Consider the following 24,494-nt stretch of genomic DNA (forward strand, 5'->3'; position numbering starts at 1 on the left):
TGGCTCCAGAGACCAGAGTTCGGTCCATCTGCTCTCTCTGAGGTTGTTACTGAGTTCTGGGTTCATTTTACTGCATAACAGACACAGTGATGAGTGTGTTTGGTGACTCCTGTGTGTTCTCTGTGGCCTGGTCTGCTCTTTTGTGAGTGCTCTGTCAACGTTTGCTCTGGCCATGGGTGGGAGCCTGTGTCTGCGTGTGTCTGCCCGTAAACCGGACTCTCACACGTTCAGCGGCACGTGTTAGAGAATCGCCCACGCGCCGTGCCGTAAGCATTTACTTCCACTCCACGGTCATGCTCAGGTGCCAAGGTTTTTATTACACCGCAGTTTCCTTCACAGTTGTCTTTCCAAGTGGCTTCTACAGTTGTTCTGTGTGTTTTGATGTTTGATGACGTGCCTTGTAAATGTTTTTTTAATTTTACAGGTTCTGTCCCCTACCAGTGCGCAATGATCCTTGTTTTCCTTTTCATAGTGTTTGCTCGAGGTCTACTTGGTCCTGTACTAGTAGGATCACAAAATCGATCACAAATAACCTTCAGCATATAAACGGCGAAGGGCTGCATGGCCTTCCGTACGCCGGGCTCCGAGCCCCGCCCACAAGGAGTTCCTCCAGGTACTCCTCCAGGCTACCTGGCGGCAAGACATCCCACACCTGCTGCTGCCGCCGCCCTGGGATGCTCGCCAGGCTGTGGGTGCACGTTTCTGCCCCCAAATCCCTGTGTTGAAGTCCTATCCCTGACGCGAGGGTGTTTGGAGGTGGGGTCTCACGGGTGGCATTAGTATCCTTATAAAAGGGACCCAGAGAGCTCTCCCGTGTGAAGACACGAGACGACAGCTGTCTGCAGCCCAGAAGAGGGCTCTCACCAGAACCCAACGTGCCGGCACCTGGTCCAGGACATCCAGCCCCCAGAACTGCGGGAAATAAATGTCTGCTGTTTACAAGCCTCCAGTCTGCGGTGCTTTGGTCTCGCAGCCCTGAACTGAGGCAGCTCGCTTCTCCCCCTGCCCCCCAGAGTGAGGGGAAGGTCGCCAGGGCCCCCGTGAGTCACAGAGGCACAGAAGTGGGAGGGAACCCAGGGCCAGGTGACGCCCGATGTTCTAGGCACAGAATCTGGGGATGAAGAACCAGCGGGCCAGTCGGCTGTTTATAGCTCCGTGCTCCCTCATCCATCCTGTCCTCCTACGGAACCCCAGGTGACAAAGGGGGCACTGGGCCACTGAGGCCTGAGGTGCCCGGGTGGGCGTGCAGCCACCTCAGGGGCTAAAACTTGGACAGGTGGGAGACGCATGGGACCAAAGGCCCCCAGGAAACCCCCTTGGCGTCTTCCCAGCCCCAGGATGGAGTCTGATGTTGCCTGCATGGACGTGTCTTTGCAGTTTTAGGTAATGGTCTAGGCAGTCCTCGTCTGTTCTCATGCAAACACACATCTGTCCCTGCTTTTGGAAGTTACAGAGAGAGAAAATCTCTGGCGCTGGTGAAGCTTGGAGGGCAGCGGGGTGACATCCAGCAGCATTACATAAACATTCGGCTCTCAGACCCAGAGAAACTCGCCCACACACACACAGGGGGTTCCTGGATTCCTGCACGACGCACCCGCCAACCACATGACTCCTGCCAGCTCTTTCTGAGCCCTCTCTCCCGCACGGCCACACGGGGCACCCGGGTGGGGCTCAGAGGCATGCCGGCCCCATCCTCAGATGGAGAATTAAACACTGAGGGGTGGGCTCAGGTCTTCAGACTTCCCCCCAATCCCGTCCTGACAAGTGATGCAGGGAAAGTCCTCCCCCTGCTGCCATCGTGGTTTTGTTTTTGTTTTTTTCCTATTTATATAATTTGTTCTTCATCTGGTCTGCATAAGCTCTATTAGAATTAACCAGGGACCCCTAAGAAAGCAAAGATGCCTAAGACCTACCCCAAAGGGCCAGGTTTAAGTGCGCTGGGGAAGCAGGTGCTGAAGCCCCCCGTGGTGACAGCACCTTGGCACCTGCGGGCACCCGCTGGGCCCCCGGGTCACCTTTTCCACCTACGGCCCAGTTCTTCCTGGAACCCGGATGCCGTCTCTGCCACAGGGTAGCTGGAGAGCCTCACTAGTCTCCAGCAATGAGGCTTCTCAAAACGCAGAGGGAGGGAGGGAGGGGGTTTTCATCTGAGGTAATAAATCATTCTGTGCTACAGGTTTTACAAGCCTCTGTTGGTTGTCACTGCGATAAAATTTGATCAAACAGTGTCATCCAGTGGGGAAAGGAGCCAGCAATTCCCAGGGGGTGGAGCCCACCGTACTCTGTGCATTTCAGGCGTGTCTGAAAATCAGCTCAGTTTAAACTCCAAAGGGGCCCCTTCTCCGTGTGCCTTTTGTTTACACCTGGCGATCCTCCCGAGGTGCAGGGTGGGAGAATCCCATCTCTGCTCCAGCCCGCCCTCTCCCACTGCCTCCTTTATTTTTCCAACCATTTCCATTTCACAAGAGCACAATTTGAATCATTACCAGCTACTGACAGTTGCTTCAGCCTTTGCTATCTCCCCGAACAATTCAACCTGCTCTGGTGTCAAAGGGGATAGCAGGCGATTACGCTCTGGAGGCCTGTTTATGATGGATTCAATGCACACCCCCGCGGTATGTCTGGTTTTAGACGCACCCAGCTCCGCTCCAAGCCAGCTGGCTTCAGAGAGTGGACGCTGATGGGCCTGAAGTCTTTATGGCACCAGAATGATCCTTACGATGTGGATGCCTGGGGCAGATGGAGCGATAAACCCAGAGTGTCTGCAAATGGAAAAAACACCCACTCCACTTCCTGCAATATTTCCAGCACCAGGGTCTGTGTGGCTCTGGGTTTCCCTCAGATCACCGCCGAGGGTCCTCACACCCCATCTTGCGGAGAAGGAGGACCACTCTGCACAAGTCTGTCTGGGGCCATAAATCTGGTGCCGCTGGGAACTGCATTCAGTCGTGAATCAATCTGTCAACAAGGATGTGCAGTAACAACAGGGCCTCAAGGACTCCCCAGGCGGATGGAGCCGGTCAGACGCGGGGAACAGGGAGTGGGAGGGACGCGCGCCTCGGTGCGCAGACACCGCCGGGCGACCTTGGCCAGGCCACTGCCCCTCGTCGGCACTCAATTTCCTCATCCGCTCAATGAAGGGGTCGGTCCGGCTGACCTCGGAGGCCCCTGCCAGTGCTCACGTTTTATTATCTTAATTATGTGCTATTGACCGCTGGTGAGGCCGGTCACCCCAGCGCTGCCGGTGAGCCGGCTTTGCGTATTGATCTCCACATTATTCCACCAGCTGTCAAAGCAAACTTCCCAAAGTGACTTTCATTTGGCATAAAACAAGCCACGCAGCACTGTTGGAGATGAGCTTAACTTTATGATAATGTGATAACTTTACACAGATTTGGAAAGACTATGGGGCGTGAGGGGCCGTGCCTGGGGCCCCTGCCCTTCTCGCTTGTTTCCGCAGACGCACCTTGAAGGTCAGTGCCAGGCGAGTTGTGTACGTCCCGAGGTCGCCCTATAACATGACACAGAGCACCTTCCAGGTATTTTTCTCAGCTGTGTTCAGGAACGAAACCTTGTGAAGTCCCAGCTCCAGATGCAGTCACAGTGGGGGTGGGACCTCAACACGTGCGTGTGAGGTCACAGCTCAGTGTATAGAGCAGGACGCAGGGGTTCTCCGTGCAGGCTGGGGACACCAAGGCAGAAGGGGTCAGCGGCTGAGGCAGAGGAGATGGGAGGCCATTGGATAAGAGAGCAAGAGAGGCATCGAGGAGCTGAGCGGCCAGGTGGGATGGCTCGCAGGTGCGGCCACGGAGTCCCTCCCAAGAATGACAAGGCAGGGTAAAGGGAGGCCCATGGCCCAGTGCTGAGGACTGAGCTGTGTGCCCCCAAATTCATATGTCAAAGTCTTAACCCGAGGACCTCAGAGTGTGATTGTATTTGGAGATGGAGTCTTTACAGAGGTAATCAAGGTCAGTGAGGTCACTAGGATGGGCCCTGATCCAACATGACTGGTGTCCTTACAGGAAGAGGACGTCAGGACACACACACAGAGAGACGGGGACATGGGGAGAAGACAACCACCTACATGCCCAGGAGAGAGGCCTGGGGAGGAACCAGCTCTGCCAGCATCTTAATCTCTGACCTCCAGAATGTGAGACAACAAATGTCTGTTGTTGAAGCTCCCAGCCTGTGCTGTTTGTTACACAGCCTGGGCTGACTGAGACAGCCAGGGAGGACCAGGTGCTGATTTACCTGTGAGCCCCACCATCACCTCTCACGGCGCCTGCTCTCAGGAGGGGCTCCATAAATGCCTGCTGAATGGAATCCATCATCCCTTTGTGAGGCCAAATGTCACAAAGGTAGCTCCCAAGCTTCAGCAAAGGTTCTCACCCCTTGTGTCCTCAGGAAGCACGTCACCTCCCACCTCCCACTGCTAAGGGTCTGTGAGGGTCCGCGGCTCTGAGGCAGGTGCTGGACCCACGTACCTTGGCGGGCGGCACCTCCGTTAACCCACACCATCTGCCAACACCCATTCCTCTGTGTGGAGACGCCCAGCTCATATTGGCTGAGTAGTTCGAGGACAGCTCTCCCTAAGAGAGATGGGGGTGTGCCACCATCCCAGAGTTAATGCGGAAAGGCCTTATGAGAAACAGACAACATTCTCAAACGGTTTCAGTATCGATGATGCTCTGAGTGTTTACGGTAACCGAGGTGTTTTCACTTCACTCCACCGCCCCATCTTCTCTCCAGAAGGAATTTACCAAAAGCAGTCATGGAATTCCCAGGGGCAGACAGTGTAAATGTTAACAGAGGTTATAAATAGCAAGGAGTCCCCAGCATCCTCTGGCTGTTTGGGAACAGCTAGGGCACACTCCGTGATTCAGGTGGAGAGGGGCGCAGAACAGGCTGACAATGGCTATTATGCTTGGAGAGAAGGCGCAGGTCCTGGCAGGCGGCATCCCCTCCTCCTGGCGGAAGCTCTTCTCCTTCTGCTCCACAATCCTTCACGTGTCTGGGAGGAAATGTGGTGCCCACACCAGGCTGGGCCCCACGGACACCCACGCACAGGTGGCGGCTCCAGAGAGTGGCCTTGCTGTGCAGTCACGATGCTGCAATCGGGATGCCGTCCACAGTGGTCCTCTTCTGTCCCCAGATGAGCTGATGCTCAGATTCTGTTCAGAGGTACCACAGGCCAATTCCTCAGCCTCCAGCTGAAGAGCTCTCAGTATGGCTGCCAGAGGTCAAGGGGGACTCACTCGTCCCCCAAGTAATTCAGCGTGAACGTCGTGAACTGCGGTTCTCCCTGACTTGAGGAGACCATACCATCCAAGTGTTCTGTGATCTTTCTTCTCCCGAGGGCAAGAGGGAGAGAAGAGGTTCTCGTGACAGACCGCCTCTCACAAAAGCAGAGCCACAGTCAGAGGCTGACCAGGAGATGTTTCGATACCTGGTGCTCTCAGGCCTCTGGCCAGCTGACACTGGCCCTGGATGGAGCCCTGCCCTGCAGCGTCTCAGTGACTGGACCCAGACAGCAGCAGCTGGATTCTTTCAGGACAGCCTCCATCCCCTCCCCAGACATTTTTCCTCTCAAGCTGTGTCTCTTGGGTCTTGCTTAATTCAAGCTCCCAAGTCCTTTGCAAAACAGCTCTTTGGGGTTTGATCAGTGTGTGGTGATGTGGGGAAGCTGCATTATTATCTGATAAATTTATCACGTGTGGCATTGTACTTGTTGGTTATGAAAAATCAGTGGTTGCCTGGTAACCAAAATTGTCTGTCAGCTCCCAGAACCCCAAGGCTGCAGAGCCAGGCTTGCCGGCTTCTTGGGGCCGTAACTGACGATGCTGGACAACGTGGAGCAAATCTGGGGATACCAGGGATTTAGGGGCCCTTGTTCAAAGCTGTCCTACTTAGAAAAAGCATCTGGGCTTCCCTGGTGGCGCAGTGGTTGAGAGTCCGCCTGCCGGTGCAGGGGACACGGGTTCGTGCCCCGGTCCGGGAAGATCCCACACGCCACGGAGCGGCTGGGCCCGTGAGCCATGGCCGCTGAGCCTGTGCGTCCGGAGCCTGTGCTCCGCAACGGGAGAGGCCACAGCAGTGAGAGGCCCGCGTACCGCAAAAAAAACCAACAAAACATCTGGTAAGAATCATGGCTGCAGTTTGAGGCTGTAATCAGCTCTAAGAGAGAAGACGGAGCTATTCCAGGCCTTTCTTTGCATGAGCAGCCCCAAGAGGGAGTGACCAGACAGGTGGGTGACAGCCACTGTCTAGGGCACCCAGGAAGTCCTGCATCCATTCCAGATGCCCAGATCCCTTGCTTTTCCTATAGTAGCTGAGTTCTGCCCTGGGCTCTGGTGTGGGTCTAGATCCTGATATCCAGTGATCTTGACACTGAGATCTCTGCTCTGCAGACTTGGGTGTGACTGTTTCTCAGTGGTCTGGACCCTCTAGGGGGCCCATCAGCCACCCCAAAGGGCCTGAGGCAGGAGGTAAATGGCTCCAGGCTGAACAGCTGGAGTTTGTCCCCTGTGGACAAGCTGAACCCTGCCCGGATAAGAGCCCACATATTCCTGATTCTCGAGGTCAAGGAGACCTGCCTGACTATACATGCACAGAAAGGCTCCTTGGAGGCTAAAAGGGGACTGATGTCAACCTACCCATAGCCCTCTTCACTAGAATTCATCTTGGCTAAGAGATGTGCACGCGCACATGGGAGGATCCTGAGATAAACAAAATATGGACTCAGAACTAAGCAAAGCAAAATGATTGGCCAGAGGAAACCTGGGAGAAATGCTCCATGTAAGTGATTCAAACCACCACGAGGGCGTGACTCTCTCTCTGAGTCTGCCCGTGTGTCTATCCACATGTACTATTTTTCCTGCTAATAAACACTTTAGTTGTTTCACTATTTCCCATCTTTGTGGGAACGTGTTTCTGCAAAGCCAAAGGCCCAGGGCCTTGTCACTGGCCACCGGTCCCTGGTGGTCTAGTGATTACGATTCAGTGCCCTCACGGCCACTGCCAGACTTCAATCTCTGGCCGGGAACCGAAACCCTGCTTCAAGCCACAGTAGGCCAAGGCAACCTGAGATGAGGCGCGTCCCAATTCTGGAACTGTGATTGAGGGAAGGATATAAAAAATACCCCGAGAGTGAGAGCTCAAATCCTGAGCCCGTGATGCTCTCTGCCTCTGTCATCACCGCTGCTCCCTCCCCTCCCATTTGCCCCCCATGTCCACCTCCGATCCCAAACTTCTTCCTCCTCTCCCTTTTTTCCACATCCGGATGGCAGATATCAGATGGCTGAGAGGGACACGGCACAGGCGGGGAGCATCGACCCCATCCCAGACAGCAAAAACTATGGGTACAGATTTCATTTAAGATTCTGTTTTCACTTTTCCAAACTTGTAATAAAAAACAACATGCATGCCCCAAACCTGTGTCTCTTAAATGCTTACCATGTGTGCTCTCTGTTGCTCTTTATAGAAAATGGCTCATCTAAAGAGATTTACAAAATGAAGTTGTGTTAATAAAATAATGTGTGTAATTACGTGTTGAATGCGGAACGCCATTTGCTTCCCAGAGCTGTTGTCACAATTAAGGGGACTAAGGGTCATGGGAGAGATTGTTGTGAAGGCAAACAGCATCCTGACCGCTTCCACCTCCTGGGAACAGTCAGTAAATGGCCCGGGAAGCCCTGCTGCGTCGGGAACTGTCCCAGGTGCTGAAGACACAGCAAGCAGGGAAGGTGGTGAACAGAATCCCAAGCAGAGCCCGTGGTACAGATGTTTGGGCAGGGACACCCTCGTCCATCCATTTGGAAAGCTCTCGTGGATGCCTGCTCCGTTATTCACCATCAGTCCATCACGCACCTTCCAGGCGCCTCTGGCTTAGCCTTCAGTTCAACCCCACACCCTTCCAAGTCTTGCCACGACCTCACCTCCCCGGGCTACCAGGAGAGCTCACGGCACGGCACCTTCAGGAGCTGACCACATCTGAGCCCCTCTCTGAGTTTCTCCGTAGACATCTGAGTTCCAGTCTGGGGTCCACCACTCCCAGCAGTGAGACCCTGGCCTGGGGCAGTTACATGATGCTCTGTGATCCAGTTTCCTCTCAGTGACGAGACATGATCGCATGAGTATGAGGATCAAATAAATTAATCCATGGGAAAACTATGCTTGCCTTACTCTAAGCATGGTATGTAGTCCTTTACCCTATTGCCAGCATATCTTCGATGGGTAAGGATTACCCGTCTCACCACGGGGCCGCCAGGACAGCACCCCACACGTAGCAGGCACTCAGCACAGAGCTGTGAAATGAATCGCAGGCTTTGCCAGACAGGGGCTGCCCCCTCACTCCTGCGCAGACCATTCCTGTGCCAGGTTGACTTTTCCAGAGAAGAAAGAGCCCCGTTTTCTTCTATCATACTTTTACCTCTAGAAAATTCCCTTGTTTGGGAAGGCAGGTTTGCTTCTTCCCAGGAGTAATTTCCTCTCCTATTTTTATTTTAACCTTATAAATTTTGGAAGGAAACAAGTTCTACTCTTGTAAAAAAAAAAAAAAAACCCACACAGAAATGCTGCCAACACCTGCTATGCGATATCATTAATAAATTACTAGAATGTTGCAGTATCTTACATGCTCATTTGCTCCAAGCCATTTGAAAGGAGCTGAGCTTTTCTGGGCTGCATGCCAGTGACCGTCTTGTGGCCCCCGGAGCACGTGTGTGGGGAGACGGTGTGCCTGCTGACTGGGGGTCCTTGCTCCCTGATTGGGAAGGTAATTTGTTACCTTCTGCTCAATGACTCTCATCCCAAATCTGATGCATTTCCACTCATACTTTCCTAGAATGAACAGAGAAGCAGGAACTTTCAAGACATTGTCCTGAAGGACAATTAAATCGTGATATTTCAATGCCATCTATTACACATATTTTAATGCAGTAGGATGTCGTCGACATTTCCTTAACCTCAGACAACTTGTGGTTTCTGAGAAGACTCACAAGGATGTACCTGAGTGCCTCTGTTACAGTTTCTCTCACACTGAACTGTTGTTAGTAGATTGAGATTTCTGCTTCCCTAGGGATCTAGGACCTGAGGTGGGGGGCGCAGGGCTGGGTCTTAATCGCTGTCATCCTCAAGCCCCTGCACATCGCCTGGCACTTTGTCGGTCCAGTGCTTGAACGGATTTAGTAAAGAGCAAGAATAAAGCCCGTGCAGAATATTTGGCATGGCCTTTAATTTATGTCAGTCAGTATCCATGTTTAATTTTTAATTTAGCACAAATCTTGGGAGGAAATCATACTACATCTCAACAGACCAATTGAAAGAATATTTTCCTTCCCTCAACACTCTAAGATGGCGTGAAATAAGAGCAAAAGCTGTGACTCTAACAAACAGTGCAAGGCTGCTCCCATGTAAACGTGGTAACTGTTAATAATCGGGCACATGCGGCACCTGGTGCGGCACCGTGGTGAGGCTTCTCACGTACTCACCCATTCCATCCTTACGAGAACCCAGGGAAGGAGGTGCAATAGACCTCATTTCATAGACAAGGAAACTGAGGTGCAAGGTGAAGGAACTTGCCCAAGACCAAGACCTAACAAGTGCAAACTGGGTTCCAACCCTGACCCTCCGACTCCAGGGTTCATGCCTTAGAACCAAGCTCAATGTCCAGGAGACCAAAGGCCTCTTGCAGCTGGACCCTGTTCTGAAGGATCAACTTCAGGTTACAGATGGGGAGGGGACATTCCAAAGCCTGGCATCTCCTGCTCCCTGGGAGTCCAACCCAAGGAGCTCCAGCTTTACCGTCGGAGCCTGGAAGGGAGCTGACGGACCTTACAGGTGGCTTGGGGAGGGGAGGGCGAGAGCTAAGTGGCCTCCCCAGCAACCAGTCAGCAGCTTCCATGCATGGTGGAGGGAGCAGAGGCTGATTTCGGTGTGCCCCTGATTCATCGTTGGAAACAGTTAACAGTAACCCTGTTGGTGTAGGGCTATGGGCAGAAACCCCATTAAATAACACTTGCTAAGGAAGAACGTGGCTTTCAGATAGACACTGACAGAAATCAAAGATAAAACAGCATAGATCCGGGCGCTCTCTGACCGCCCTCGACAAGCCATGACAGTGGAGAGCCTGACGGGTGCTGCAGGGCGTCTGGGGGGGAGAAGCCCAGCTAAGGCCACCTCAACCTTTGCGCACAGAAAGCTGATGAGCATTGGCCAAGGGCATCACGCAGCCAGGCTTCCCATTCCTGCCTTGTAACCGCCTCATGATCTCCTTCGTGGACACTAGGAAAGCATCACCCCTTCTCGTTTCTCCCTCATCCCAGGTTTCCTCACAGTTGGCTGTATAGTCATGCATACACCATCCATCTGCAAGGATCCCCTCAGCTGGTGCCCTGAGTCTCATCCATCTGTGATGGGTGAGCAGCCCCCTCTACTCCAGCAGCCAAAGACATTGGCCTTGGATTTCTTGACCCAAATCCAGGCTCCACCACTTGTTAGCTGTGTGAATTTGGGCAGGTGGCTTAACCCCTCTTCACTATAAAAAGTGATCTTACTACTCATATCCTAAGGTATTTGTGAGGGTTGAGTGTTATAACCCATTAAAAGATCTAAAAACAGTGACTGCCACATAACTGATGTAAGTGCATCCATTTCAGGGAAGCACATGGGGAGTATTCTAGAGCATCGTTCTTTCCCAATGTCTTTTTACACTTTTTAACAGTTTGATCCACTACTCAGGGCAGCCTCATAACTCCTTTGGTCATTCTCTGGTAATAATATGTCCTATGGTCTTTTTGAGTCACAAAGCACCGTCTCAGATCAGTAATTAAAACAGCCAGCCCCCTGAAATCATCACAGCCCTGGACTTTATTCAAACTTGAGACTCTACCATCCCATGGTTGAGGTTTGGGGTCGGGAGCTCGTGTGCACTTGAGGAGGGGGAGGTATTTTTATCTTTTCTGTGCCCTGGCTTAGTGCCTCATCCTGCCCAGTTGTGCTAACCACCCTCCCGGACCCCCCATGGTTGGAGAAGGGGCAGGGAGGGAAAAGAGGTGTGAGGGGCATCCCACTTGGCTGGACTGTGGTGGTGACCCAGTCATACTCACCATCAGTACAGACAAATGTGTCAAGGTGACTCTTCACAGCTGGACATCTCTTCCTGTAATTCCCTTGACATGTTCAAACGTTTCCCCATCTGGACAACTCTGTTCAACTCTTTCCATGTCCTCAGCCTCCTGGAGGCCCATCTCTTCTGAACTATCCTCCTGCCCCTCCTGGAGACAGTCTAGGACAACCCCAAGCAACTTACCTTTGGGGTGGTCCTTCCCCGTCCATGGGAAACTTGCCCACGTATTGGGCTACGTCAACTGGACATTCGCCCTCATCTTCCAGGGACGGTACCAGGGTAGGTATGAGCACACTCTCCCAAATATCCTCTCTGGACTGTGTCCCTGCGTCCCCTCATACAAACTCTGTGTTAGCGCTGGCACTTCCCCACTGCTTGCCTCGGCAGGAGGGAGGCCGGGGGTGCACCATGCAGCTCACCCAGGAAACCTTCTACAAAATCCCTCGGGGGTCATCTCACACCACCCTCTCACGGATCTCAGGATGACATTCCATCGGGTGGGTGGACATACAGCTCAGCTCTCTCCAAAGAAATACGACTCCCTTGTATGGATGCATTTAGTTGATGAATCGTGAAGAATTATCTAAACATCTTTGTATCTTCCACTTTGAAGATGCCTTCATCTTGGCCGAGCACTTTACATGGGGATGTACTTCCTTCCACTTCAACACCCTGTATATGAACTGTTACTGTTTTAGGCCCAGAATGTATGCCAAACCTGGGAACTGACAGAGCTATTCAACTGGTCCCAACTGCCCCACTCATGTTCATTCACCCACAAGTTTATTTACTATCAACCATTAACTGCATATTCCAGACGCTGAGCCAGATGTTGGGAAACTGTGTAAATGTGACGCGTGTCAACGACACCTCCAATCATCAGGGGTTCTCAACTGGAGGAGATTGCACCCCCCCTCCCATGACAGGTTGCTTGCCAATGTCCAGAGACAGTTTTGGTTGTCATGTCTGGTGTGTTGGGAACTGGGAAGAACTGGACAGCTGCTCCCACCACAGAGAATGATTCAGCCCAAATGTCACCAGAGCCACAGCTGAGAAGCTGCGCCATAATAGAACCCAGGTCACTAAATCAAGGAGGGCCACAACTGTCAGCATGACCACCCTCTCCTCTTTGTACTGCCTTGTGCACGAGGCAGGTAACCCTTAGTTACACACGCCAGCTGGTTAGTACAAAGATGCATTCAGTAGAGAAATCATAACACACACTCACGAAGAACATACTTTGGGGCACACCCCCTCTCACACTCAGTCAGTGTGAAGAGACTTGCCTGTGTTGGGACTGGAAGGAACGTCTCTTTTCCCACAGTGCTCACCCATCCATCATCCCTTGGCTGTCACCTGTCCCCTGATCACCATATGTCTCCAGCAGAGCGTGAATGCCTTGTGGGCTCTGGGTCTGCTCAGGAGGAAGAGAACCTGCCCAGTGTTGGTGCTACTGAAGTGTCGGCCTTCCTTCCATCAAGACTCATCCATCGCGTTCCCCCAGCATCCCTCCACGGACCACAGTGAGGCTTGCCCTCCCTCTGTGGTCCTCCCACCTACAGGTTGAGCCCCTTTTGGGTTTTGGTAGATGGAGGTTTGTAAGACTCAACCTTTTCCTTCAAGAGGCTAGGAGTCCATTAAGGCAGATTAGGGAAGGTGTGGCCATCTACCAGTGATGGAGCCAGATCCATCCTTCACTCTCTGTATTGTGTATAATAAAGCCAGCCAAGCAGAGTGGGACATCCCATTGGCATCTAGAGACCTATGGAGACCACTTTCCTATTGTTGCTTCTGCAACCATGTGCTCTCTTGAGCTCCAGTCAGGGGGTGAGACCCTGAGTTCCTGGATCCCTCCCTCCTTCTCCTTTTCCTTTCCTCTTTTTCTTCTTTTGTGATTCTATCCCTCTGGTACCGGAGCCTGACATTATGACCCTCAAAGAATTAACCAGCTCCTTTGACTTTCAGTAAAGACTTGTGTGGCTTTTGCTTATGTGAGGACTGACCCCATCCAGGCGTGGGAAGCTTCATGAGGTGTGACTTGTGCTTCTCAAGAAACGACAGGGTGAGAATACCTTGGCCACCACTTCCATCAGGCCTCAGTGACAAGTTCTCATTCCATGTCCTAAAACCTTTGGGATCTGCATCCTACCCACTGCATTCCCACTGGCAGCGCTGTAGGTGATCTCCATGTGCCCAGCTGGGCATCTGGCCTTCCAGCACCTTCTGGCCAACAGCTCTATGCCCTCAGGAGGTCTTCATATGCTCCGGGTCCTTAATTACCTCACTTCTGGTCTCTATTCCCTCCTCATCAGGAGTTCTTAGACTTATTTACTGATAATGAGAAGAATAGTGTAAGACTATGAAGAGACCTCCAGATTGGCAGCAAAGGAGCTCTGCAGATCTCTTCCCCAGCAGAGCAACCAAAACTGCTGATCATTATTTTTAAAAACAATTTAAAATCTCTGGAAATTTCCCTAAGGTCTTTAAGCAAATGAAGGTGTATTTATTCACACTGTCTACTAAATCTTGGTAAGAACAGTGAGAGCTATGACCTGCTCCCTCCCCGCCTCTCTCCTGCTCATCCTGACAGAATCTCTGTCCCAAATGACTGTGGCCAGGAAGATGGGGCCTTTTACTCCCCAGCTCCCAATAACCAGGGACTGGATGAGAAAGGGCAGGCTGGAGCATTTCTCAACCCTGACAACCCCAAGCTGCACAGGCTAAATTCTTGGTGAGTGTGACCGAGAGGTTGGGGCTTCATTCTGACACACAGGCCCCCACTCAGAAGGCAGAGGCTTTGTCCCAGACATGGCCGACTGGGATCACTGGGGCTCTGGGTCAAGCTCATATTGAGTTTCCACACTGGAAAAGAAGAGCAAACTAAATCCAAAGCAAGCAGAAAGAAAGAAACCATAAAAATAAGAGTGGAGAGTAATGAAATAGAGAATAAAAAATAGTAGAAAATCAACAAAAGATTTCTTCAGAGATATCAACAAATTTGACAAACTTAGCTAATATTGATCAGGAAAAAGAGAAGATTCATATTATGAAAATCAGGAATGGAAGAAGGAATATTACTACTGATCATGCAGAAATATATGGAAGTTTCAGGGAATACTATGAGTAACTGCATGCAAAAAATTTAGATAGTGTAGATAAAATGGACAATTTCCTAGAAAGACACAAACTACTAAAATTTATTCAAGGAGAAATGTAAAACCCGAATAGACCTATAACAAATAAAGAGGTAGAATTAATAATAATAATTACCACTCAAAGAAATCTACAGATTTACTGTAATCTCTATCAAAATCCTAACAGTGTTTTTGTAGAAAATTTTCTATTCTGTACATCCTAAAATTTAAATGGTATCTCAAGGGGCCCTACATAGCCAAAACAATCATTAAAAAGAAGAATAGGGGCTTCCCTGGTGGCGCAGTGGTTGAGAGTCTGCCTGCCAATGAAGGGGACACGGGTTCGTGCCCCGGTCCGGGAAGATCCCACATGCCGTGGAGCGGCTAGGCCCATGAGCCATGGCCACTGAGCCCGCGCATCCGGAGCCTGTGCTCCGCAATTGGAGAGGCCACAACAGTGAGAGGTCCTTATACTGCAAAAAAAAAAAAAAAGAAGAAGAATAAAACTGGAAGACTCACATTTCCTGATTTCAAAACTTAGTACAAAGCTACAGTAATCAAAACTGATATGAAGTGTGGCACTGGCATAAAGACAGACATACAGACCAATGGAATAGAATAGAGAGCCCAGAAATAAATCATTGCATATACAGTCAAATGATTTTTGACAGGGGTGTCAAGATCACTCAATGGAAAAAGATAGTCTTTTCCACAAATTCTGCAGAGACAACTGGATATCGCCATCAAAAGAATGAATTTGGACCCTCACCTTACACTATACACAAATATTAACCCACATCAGTCAAAGATCTGACCTAAACTAAAACTATAAGACCTAAAACTATAAAACTCTTAGAAGAAAACATAGGGGAAAACATCATAACATTGGATTTGGCAATGATTTTCTTTTTATTATGGCACCAAAAGACCCATCAACAAAAGTAAAGATAGAGAAATTGAACTACATTGAAATTAAACTTTCATGAATCAAAAGACACAATCAACAGAGTGAAAAGGCAACCTACAGAGTGGGAGAAAAAAATTACAAATTATGTATCTGATAAGGGGTTAATATCCAGAATATATAAAGAACTCCTACAACTCAACAACAAAAACAAACAACTCAATTAAAGAATGGACAAAATTCTTGGAGAATGAACATTTCTCCAAAGAGGATATACAAACAGCCACAAATCAAAACCACAATGGAATGTCACCTTACACTAATTAGGATGGCAGCTATTCACACACACACAGAAAATGACAAGTAAACAGTACGGCAGTTCCTCAAAAAATCAAAAAATAGATTTATCATATGATCCAGCAATTCCGCTTCTGAGTATACACCTAAAAGAATTGAAAACAGGATCTCAAAAGGATATCTGCACGTCCATATTCATGGCAGCATTATTCACAATACGCGAAAGGTGGAAGCAACACAAGTGTCCATTAATGGAGGAATTGATGAACAAAATGTGGTCCAACCATATAATATTCAATCTTAAAATGGAGGAAATTTTGACACAAGCTACAACATAGATGAACCCTGTGGACAAGATGCTGAGTGAAACAAACCAGTCACTTATATGAAGAATCTAGAGTAGCCAAATACATAGAGACAAAATGTAGAATGGAGATTGCCAGTGGTTGGCAGGTGGGCAGAATGGGGAGTTTAATAGGTCTCAGAGTTTCAGTTTTGCAAGGTGAGGAAGAGTTCTGTAGATTTGGTTTACAAAAATTCGAATATACTTAACACTACTAAACTGTACATTTAACAATGGTTAAGATGGTCACTTTCATTATGTGTATTTTATCACAATTAAAAAATTTTTTTAAAGGAGAAAGAAAAAACTACCAAGAAGGAAACTTGGTAGGCCGGATGGCTTCACTGGTCAGTTCTACCAAGTACTTGGTCAGTTCTACCAAGGATGAATATAGATTAGTCACAGTCTCCTTTAAAAGGTACAAGAGGGGGCACCTCCCAAGTCATTCCAGGGGGCCTGTATTACTTTGGTACCAAAACGATAAAGACATCACAAAAAACTACAGACCAACATTCCTTTTGAACATGCATGTAAAAATCCTAAACAAAATACCAGCAAACTGAATCCAGCAACATACAAAAAGGATTCCCAGGAATGCAAGATTGTTTGAATATCCAAATATAAGTTAATATAATACACCATATCAATAAAATAAATAACAAAAACCACAATGGTTTTAATATATGCAGAAAAAACCCCGTAAGAAAATTCAATAACACTTCATGATAAAAGGAAAGAAAATCACAATGCACTAGGAATAAAAGGAACTTCCTCAGTCTGATAAAGAGAACCTACAAGAAACCTCACAGATAACATTACACTTAATGGTGAAAGACTGGCTGCTTTTCCCCTAAGATCAGAAATAAGACAGAATGTCCATTCTCATCCTTTTGTTTAGTTATGTACTAGAGGTTCTACCCAGGGCAATTAGAATAGAAAAAATTAGACTAGAAAAATAAATACGAGGCCTTCAGATTGGAAAGGAATGATGATATTGTATGTAAAAAATCCTAAGAACCCACCAAGTTATTATGGCTATTAGAACTAATAAACAAATTCAGCAACATTTTAGGATACAAGATCAGTATAAACAATAAATTGTATTTCTGCACATTTGCAGTGAGCAATCTAAAATTGAATTTAAAAAAATAACTCTTTATAATATTAATAGTATGAAAATAATAAAATATGTAGGAATAAATTTAACAAAAGAAATCCAAAATACATACTTGAAACTATAAAATATTGTTGAAAAAAATTAAAGATGCAAATAAATAGAAAGACTTCCCAGATCATAAGAAGACTTAAAATTCTTAAGATGGCAATATTTCCCAAATTGATGTACAGATTTAATTGTTAACAAAATCCCAGGTGACTTTTTATAGGAATTTATAGGCTGATCCCAAAATTCATATGGAAATTCAAGGGATTTAGAATAGTCAAATAACCTTGAAAAAGAAGAACAAAACTGGAGGACTCATACTTCCTGATTTTAAAACTTACTACAAAGCTACTACAATCAGAACAATGTGGTACTGACATAAGGATAAGCATACAGATCAGTGGAATGGAATGAAATGGAATAAAATGAATAGACTAGAACCTAGAAATAACCCACACTTTTGTGGTCAACTGAATTTTGACATGGCTGCCAAGACAATTCAATGGGGGAAATAATCTTTTCAATAAATGGTGCAAAAGAAGTAATTTACCCCTACTTTACAGCATAAAAAAATTAACTCAGAATGGAACAAATAGTTAAATATAGAATCAAAACTATAAGTCTCTTAGAAGAAAACATAAGCACAAATTTTCATGCCCTTGGTTAGGTTAGGCAACAGTTCCTGAGATAAGACGTCCAAAGCACAAGCAGCAAAACAAACAAGAAAACAGATCAATTTGTTATCATCAAATTAAAAACATTTTTGCTTAAATGACACCATCAAGAAAGTGAAAGCCCACAGATTGGGAGAAAATTTTCTAGTTTACATATATAATAAGAGATTTTTGTCTAAAATATGAGGGATTCTTAAAACCCAAGAATAAAAAGACAACACAAATTAAAATGGGCCAAGTATCTGAATAGATATTTCCCCATAAAAGACATCTAAATGGCGGATAAGCACATGAGAAGATACTTAATACCATTAGTCATCAGGAAAATGCACATCAAAACACAATGAAGTACTGCTTCGAAACCACTAGGATGGCTACAATCAAAAAGACAGGTAATAACAGCCATTGGGGAGGTTGTGGGGAAATTGGGACCCTCAGACCCTGTTGGTGAGAATGTAAAATGTAGCTACTCTGCAAAAAAAAACCCTGGAATTTCCTCAAGATGTTAAGCATGGTAATACCATCTGACCCACGTTTCCACTCCGGGGTATCTACTCAAGAGAAATGAAAACTTGCAGACAGATGTTTTTAGCAGCATTATTTATAATAGCCCCAAAGAGGGAAAATGTCCATCAATTGTTGAACAAATTAATAAGATGTGATATATCCATACAATGGGCTATTTATTCAAGCTATAAATAGAAATGAAGTATTGATAACACACTACAACAAGAATGAACTTTAAAAACTTTATCCTATGTGAAAGAAGTCAATCACAAAAGACCACATAATGTATGATTCTACTGATTCTACTGATATGAAATGTCTAGGTTAGGCAGAATGTAGATCAGTGGTCTGGGTCTGGGGGCATTGGTGGTTGGCAAAATGGGCAATGGCTGCTAATGGCTATGAGGGTTCTTTTTGGGATGACCAAAATGTTCAAAATTGATTGTGGTATTGGCTGCGTAACTCTGTGTTCCAAAAAGACTGAACTTTATGGTTTAAGTGGGTGAATTGTATGGTATGTGAACTTTATGTTCATAAAGGTGTTACTTTAAAAGAACTATTAAGATAATTGTTCTGTTCCTCTTACAGGTATTCCTTCTGTAATACAGAAGTCAAGAAGTTATCAAAGGCATGAATCTCAGGCTAGAGATTCAGGGTTGAAGTCGTCACAATCCAGGGAATGTTCTTTCATCCTAGATTCACCCTTCCCACCAAAAAAACACACCTCATCTCAAATGAGGTGTTTCCTCTGCATCCCCAGTGGACAGCCAGCCAACACCCAGGAGGGGCTAATCCTGTCCTTGCAGTGTGCGACCTCTACGTGGCCTGCCATAGGACCAGGTGCTTGGTCCTCACTTCACTTCCCCTCTAGTCCATATTAGCAGATCCCCATTTGTCTACTCCTGTGATAAGACAGGAGTGCTTCCTCTGAACCACCCTGGGGGATTCTGAGAATCTGGATAAAGTGGTGGGAAAGTGCCTTCTGATCTGAGCGGTTGTAACTTCAGGGCAAAAGGGGTGGCTGCTCAGATGCCCTGAGAGGGAGGGTCTCTAAGGAGCTGCCAGCCTCCATTGCTACCTCAACAGTCTGCCCTGCCTTGAGAGAGGTGCTTCTCCCTTTAATTTGCACAGCATTCAGCAAGGGATGGGAATGGGGGCTTTTTAAAAAAATTTCACATTCCCAGGCCTCACCTGGAAAGTCCCGGTTCAGTCAGTTCAGGCATCCACATGTTAATCAGTAGCCCAGGTGTCTCTGGAGCAGGTGGTCTGGGAGGCAGTGGTGAAGCCACAGGTTCTCCGGATTGGGAGTCAGACACCTGCCGACGTTGTGGACCAGGGATGGGGTCAGTACTCTCTCTGCCCATCCCGGCCACTCCCTCGGGACCTGGCCCATCTCACAGCGTTATGTGCCTCATATACTGACAAGCCCCTCTGCGCATGTCCTGCCCAGCTCCTCCCCTCAAAGCCGGACAGCTCTCTAAATGGTGTGTTATCGTCTCTGCTGCGTTTTCTCCTTCAAAAACACACGTGGAAAACTAAACTCCAGAGTCTTGACCCCCCCCCCCACTTTCTGCCATCAAGCTACCCCTACAGAGTCTAATTCATCACACTCACGGCTACTCCAGCCTTCCAGGTTCTCAGGAAAAAGATTTGGAACATCCCATGGTGCCCCCCTCCCCCACCCCCACATCTGCTCCACCAGCCAACCCTGTTTGTCTCTGCCTTAGACACACATCTGGAATCCAAGCATATCTCAACCCCCTCTGATGGCCACCTGGTCAAACCAGTGGCCTTGCCCCCCTCCTGAATTCCTACCTCTGCTCCCAGAACCTGAAGCCTGTCTTGAACACCACATTCAAGCCAAGTTCTTAGCTCAGAACCCTCCAGAGGGTCTCATCTCACTTGGCGTCAAAGGTATAGTCTGTGCAGGACCCCCAGGACCCTGATGGCCTCCCCCGACCACCCACTCAGCTCTCTCTAGGCTCCTTTCGTCCGGTCTGCATCACGCTCACTGCCCTCCAAAGCCTCACCCACCACGCAATTCACTCCGTGACGCATCCAGCGCGTTGCTTAACAGACCCGTAACAGATCCGTAATACCGGAGTTTCTAGAGGCTACTTTTAAGCTCTTCTTAGTTCAGTGTTGTATCTATGAACGGAAGAAAAAGTCTTTTAGAACTGCTTACATTGAAGTGTCTCCCATACAAACAACGAGAATGTTTTAAACAAGCCACTTGCAAGATGAATTCATGACAGTGTTCTGTCACTGCATGGAAAGTATCCCCCATATGTGGTGCATGCAGTGAATTGGTTCACAGACCCCAACTCTAGGGTTACTGAGCAGCTGCCCGGAGCCCAGTGTTCTAACAGTGAACGGGTCATCGAAAGCCTTTCTGTCCGCAGGTGAAGACTTGCTCCCGTATTAGATACACACGGGTGTTTCTTACAAGCTGTGTGAAGAAATGTTTGGTTCAGTGTTCTTTCAGTGAGTGGACCTTACGCCCGGTGCGTGGACACCTCATTGCCATGGCCAGAACGCTCCGGCCAAGCTCTGCCCTCGTTCTTCCCGCCCCACCGTGTCTGTTAGGACTCTGCTCAGTTGCCACTTACCTCTGAGTCCTTCCTTGACCACTGGTTCAGAAGGAGAGCCTGTTCTGTCCCCTCAGCAGCACTTGTCACCTTCGGATGACACTCTCGTTTCGTGGCCTGATTGCTTCGTGTTAGTTGCTGCGTAGGGGACAGCTTGTCCCCCCTCAAGGTGGGACAGCAGCAGCTTGGAGAAGGACCCCCAGCCCCATTCCTGAGTGACGAGCACCGGATGCAGGACCGGGGCGCCAGCCAGCAAGACGCCGTGGAGGGAACAATGGATGGAGACTCGGCCCACCTCTCCCGCGACGGGCTGTGTCCCGCTGCCCACTCAGACCTCCTCAGGGTCCGCAGCCCCAAGGAAGACCAAAGGTCTGACGCTTCTGACCACGTCGGCCAAGGAGGTGGGGTTGGGCGTCCGGTGAGAGTGGGGGCAGCTGGGCGAGGTCCCCTGCCCCAGCACTTCAACCCCTCGGGGCTGGACAGCTCCCCTTCCTGTCTGTGGGGTGAAGGGGCCGAGCTACAAGCACCTCCCCCCCCGCCCCCCCACCCCACCCCGTGCCTGGAGTCAGCTCTCAGCAAACGTCAGCCAAGTCCTGGCCTCCAGCTTCTAAAAAACAGTTTATTTCCCCCACCTCTGGGTTAACTTGTTGTCTCATTTGAAACCCCAATTTCCATGTTAAAGTGAAGCGTAATAAGTAGCAATAAAATCAGCTCATCCTGCATTTGTTTTTCCCCAGCAAAGGAGCAGTCAGTTTCCTGAGAGGTGTCCACAGCTACGGATAAACGGCAACCTGGCGAGATGCAGTTGGCAAAGTGTCACTTTTATTCATGGCCTCGGATCTGAGAATGGGTTTGTCTGAATTTTAATTATCGGAAAGCACTTACCACCTTTGCTTTAATGAATTGTATAAAATTTAAACACGTGCAATTATATTTTGTACATAAGAAAGCAATGGGCATGGTATGCGGACGCTGGGTCTCCAGCCGAGCTGCGGTCACTTTCTTCACCTACCCCCTCCGTCCCCCCGTCGTCCCCGGCCTTGCATCCGGCCTTTTTCCTCCCACCTTCTCTCCCACTCTCCCTTTTGCCCTGTGAACCTTCAGCTAAGCGGTGGAGACTCACCCTTCCCAGCCTCAGCCTCAAGGCTATAAGGTGCCTGGGTTCGGGGGTTAACGAGGAACCCGGCTGTGCTGGAGCTGCCCACACACAGCTGGACGGTGTCCCCTGCAAGGCTGAGACCACCCAGAGGCCCCAGGGCTCTCCTGCAGCTTTCTGCTTCACAGACGGGCTCTGTCTTCTGGGACATCATGTCCTTCTGTCCAACACTTGTCACAAGGAGGGCCGGGGGAGGCACGACTGGCTCTGTCCACCACCTCCTTCCTGGACCCCAGGCCACAGGGACCCCACAGGTCCTTCACCCACAAATTTTAAATGAACAAAGTTGATTATGTGAAAAATGACTTAATTTGTGAAGAACCAAGACCTCATGCTTTTATCTTCATCCAAACACACAGTTTCATCGCAGGTTTTCTACTGAAAACCTTGCAAATCCACCATCAAAGCGAGAGACCCTGGCTGAACACAGTGTCCCGGAGGAAGGACGAGAGCCGGCCCAGCTTGGGGTCCAGCTGGGAGAGGGAGGGGCTCCCAGTCCGAGGCGGCGGGGCGCTTCCACCTGGAGAGGGAGTCGGTCATCAGAGCCAGGACCTAGACGGTGAGCTGCGAGGGAGGCGGCAGCTGGCCCCCGGCTCAGCTTGGCGGATGATCCAGGGGTCCTCCCATTTCTGGTGTCCTCCCAGTCCGGTGCCCACGTTTCCACGAGTCCATGTGGTGCCAGCAATGGAAGGAGCCAGAGGAGAAGCCAGCGCTGTGTGCATTTTCCTCAGGATCACGCTGTGCGCGGGTGGGTGTTTGGGACAGAGCGACACAGCAACCTGAGGCCCTTTCTGTCCTCTCTCTACTCAGAAAACCCAACAGGGCTTTATGTTTCCACTTTCCAAGTCCCACGTGGCAGTACCAGCACAAGCGCTGTCCGCCGAGCCCGCCGCATCCTGCTGCCTAGCCGCCTCCGGTAGGGATGCTCAACGCCAGAACTGCTCAGCGTCAGGCTGTGCCTCCCCTTTTGCTTGTCGGGGAAAAACCTCAGCACCTAATACCTTCTCAGATCGGCGTGCAGTCCCCTAATGTGAGCGAAAGTGACTCCTTCAAAATCACTTCTATAGAAGGTGAAAGAACCTTTGAGTCAGAGGGTGGTTCATTGTCTGACCTCTGGGGCTCAGCTGCTCGTGAACCCATTACCAGCCACGGTTTGGCATCAGGCGAGGATATGGGGAGACGCCCAGGCCAAGAGCCCAGCTTGGAGGAACCTGCTTCTCCCTCCTCGGTGGGAAGCCGCAGAGGCAGGAAGCTGTGGTCGGGGCATCTGCTGGGCGGGGGGTGGAGAGCCAGGAGGGCGGGTGTGAACTGGGAGCTGTGGTCGGGGCATCTGCTGGGCATGGGGTGGAGAGCCAGGAGGGCGGGTGTGAACTGGGAGCTGTGGTCGGGGCATCTGCTGGGCAGGGGGGTGGAGAGCCAGGAGGGCGGGTGTGAACTGGGATAAACAAACAGCCCCCGTGCTTTCGATTGGCTGCCCCAGCTGAGAAAACCGCCCTAGTGGCTGGAACTTTGTGCCCGAAGATGGTCGGCTCCCAGTCAGTTCCAGCAGCTCTGAAGGGCTGTTTACTAGCGGCCGGGAGCTGTCCTAACACGTGGAGCTTCGCCATCTTCCCCTTCTCAGTGGGCTGAGGGGAGCAGCTGGCCAAACCACAGTCAGCCCTGGGAAAGGATCTGAAGCCAAGGCTCCTCACTGGAGAATGTGCCCATAGAAGCTGTCCTTAAAATGTCACCACTTGTGACCCACGGAAGCTAGAACACAGCCCTCACGGGCTTGTCCACTGTGTCCCAGCTGCTCATGGGTGACGTGAGGCCCCAGGCAAGCGATGGCCAGCTGGTGCTCACACAGACACACCTGCAACGCAGGAGAGAGACAGAGAGACAGGCCAGCCATGGGGAGTGGTGATTTGGAGGCAGGCGGCCCGAGTTCCAAGCCCACCCTCCCTCCGCCATCCTGCACTCCTGCTGGAGGGAGAAAGGGCCCACGGCTGTTCAGTGAGGAGATCATGCGGGCAAGTTCAGGACACGGCGGTGTTTCCCAAAGGCTGCTTCGAGGAACCCTGGCTGCAGGAGGTGATCCTGGAAAGAGCATCCGTGAGAAGAACCAGGGAGAAGCCACCAGGAACAGGAGAAGCCCTGGAAGGGACAGGGCAGGAGGTCCAGGCCTCCCTGTGGACAGCGTCAGAGCGATTGGGTCTCCAGATGGCCAGCGACTTGGGGGCTGAGATGATGCTGACACAGAGGCTGCACTCCCCTCCCCAGGAACTGCACCCGGCGCCCCCAGAACACGGGCCGCAGCACCGAGAACAAAAGGCTCTTCAGTTGCTTGCACTCGGCGTCAGCATGTCTGAGGGCGTCCTTCTCCAGGAAGCCGGGGGAGCAGATTGAGAATCAAACCCAGCATCCTGCAGGCGATGCACCTGAAAACCCCGTCTGCCTCGCTCAGGCCCGCCCACCACCTCCTGAGACCTAGGAGGGTCGGGATCCAGTTCCTTCTTAATCATTTGTACAAATTAAAGCCACAAGGGAGGGAGCCTCCCTGGTGTGGGCTGCCTCACCACTTCCTTCTCACCCAGTTCATGAAATGCACAACCAGCATGGACTGCG

Source organism: Delphinapterus leucas, chromosome 11 (genome assembly GCF_059928025.1).
Source record: "Delphinapterus leucas isolate spDelLeu-1000000601 "Yukka" chromosome 11, BTC_Dleu_Yukka2, whole genome shotgun sequence".
Classification (NCBI taxonomy): domain Eukaryota; kingdom Metazoa; phylum Chordata; class Mammalia; order Artiodactyla; family Monodontidae; genus Delphinapterus; species Delphinapterus leucas.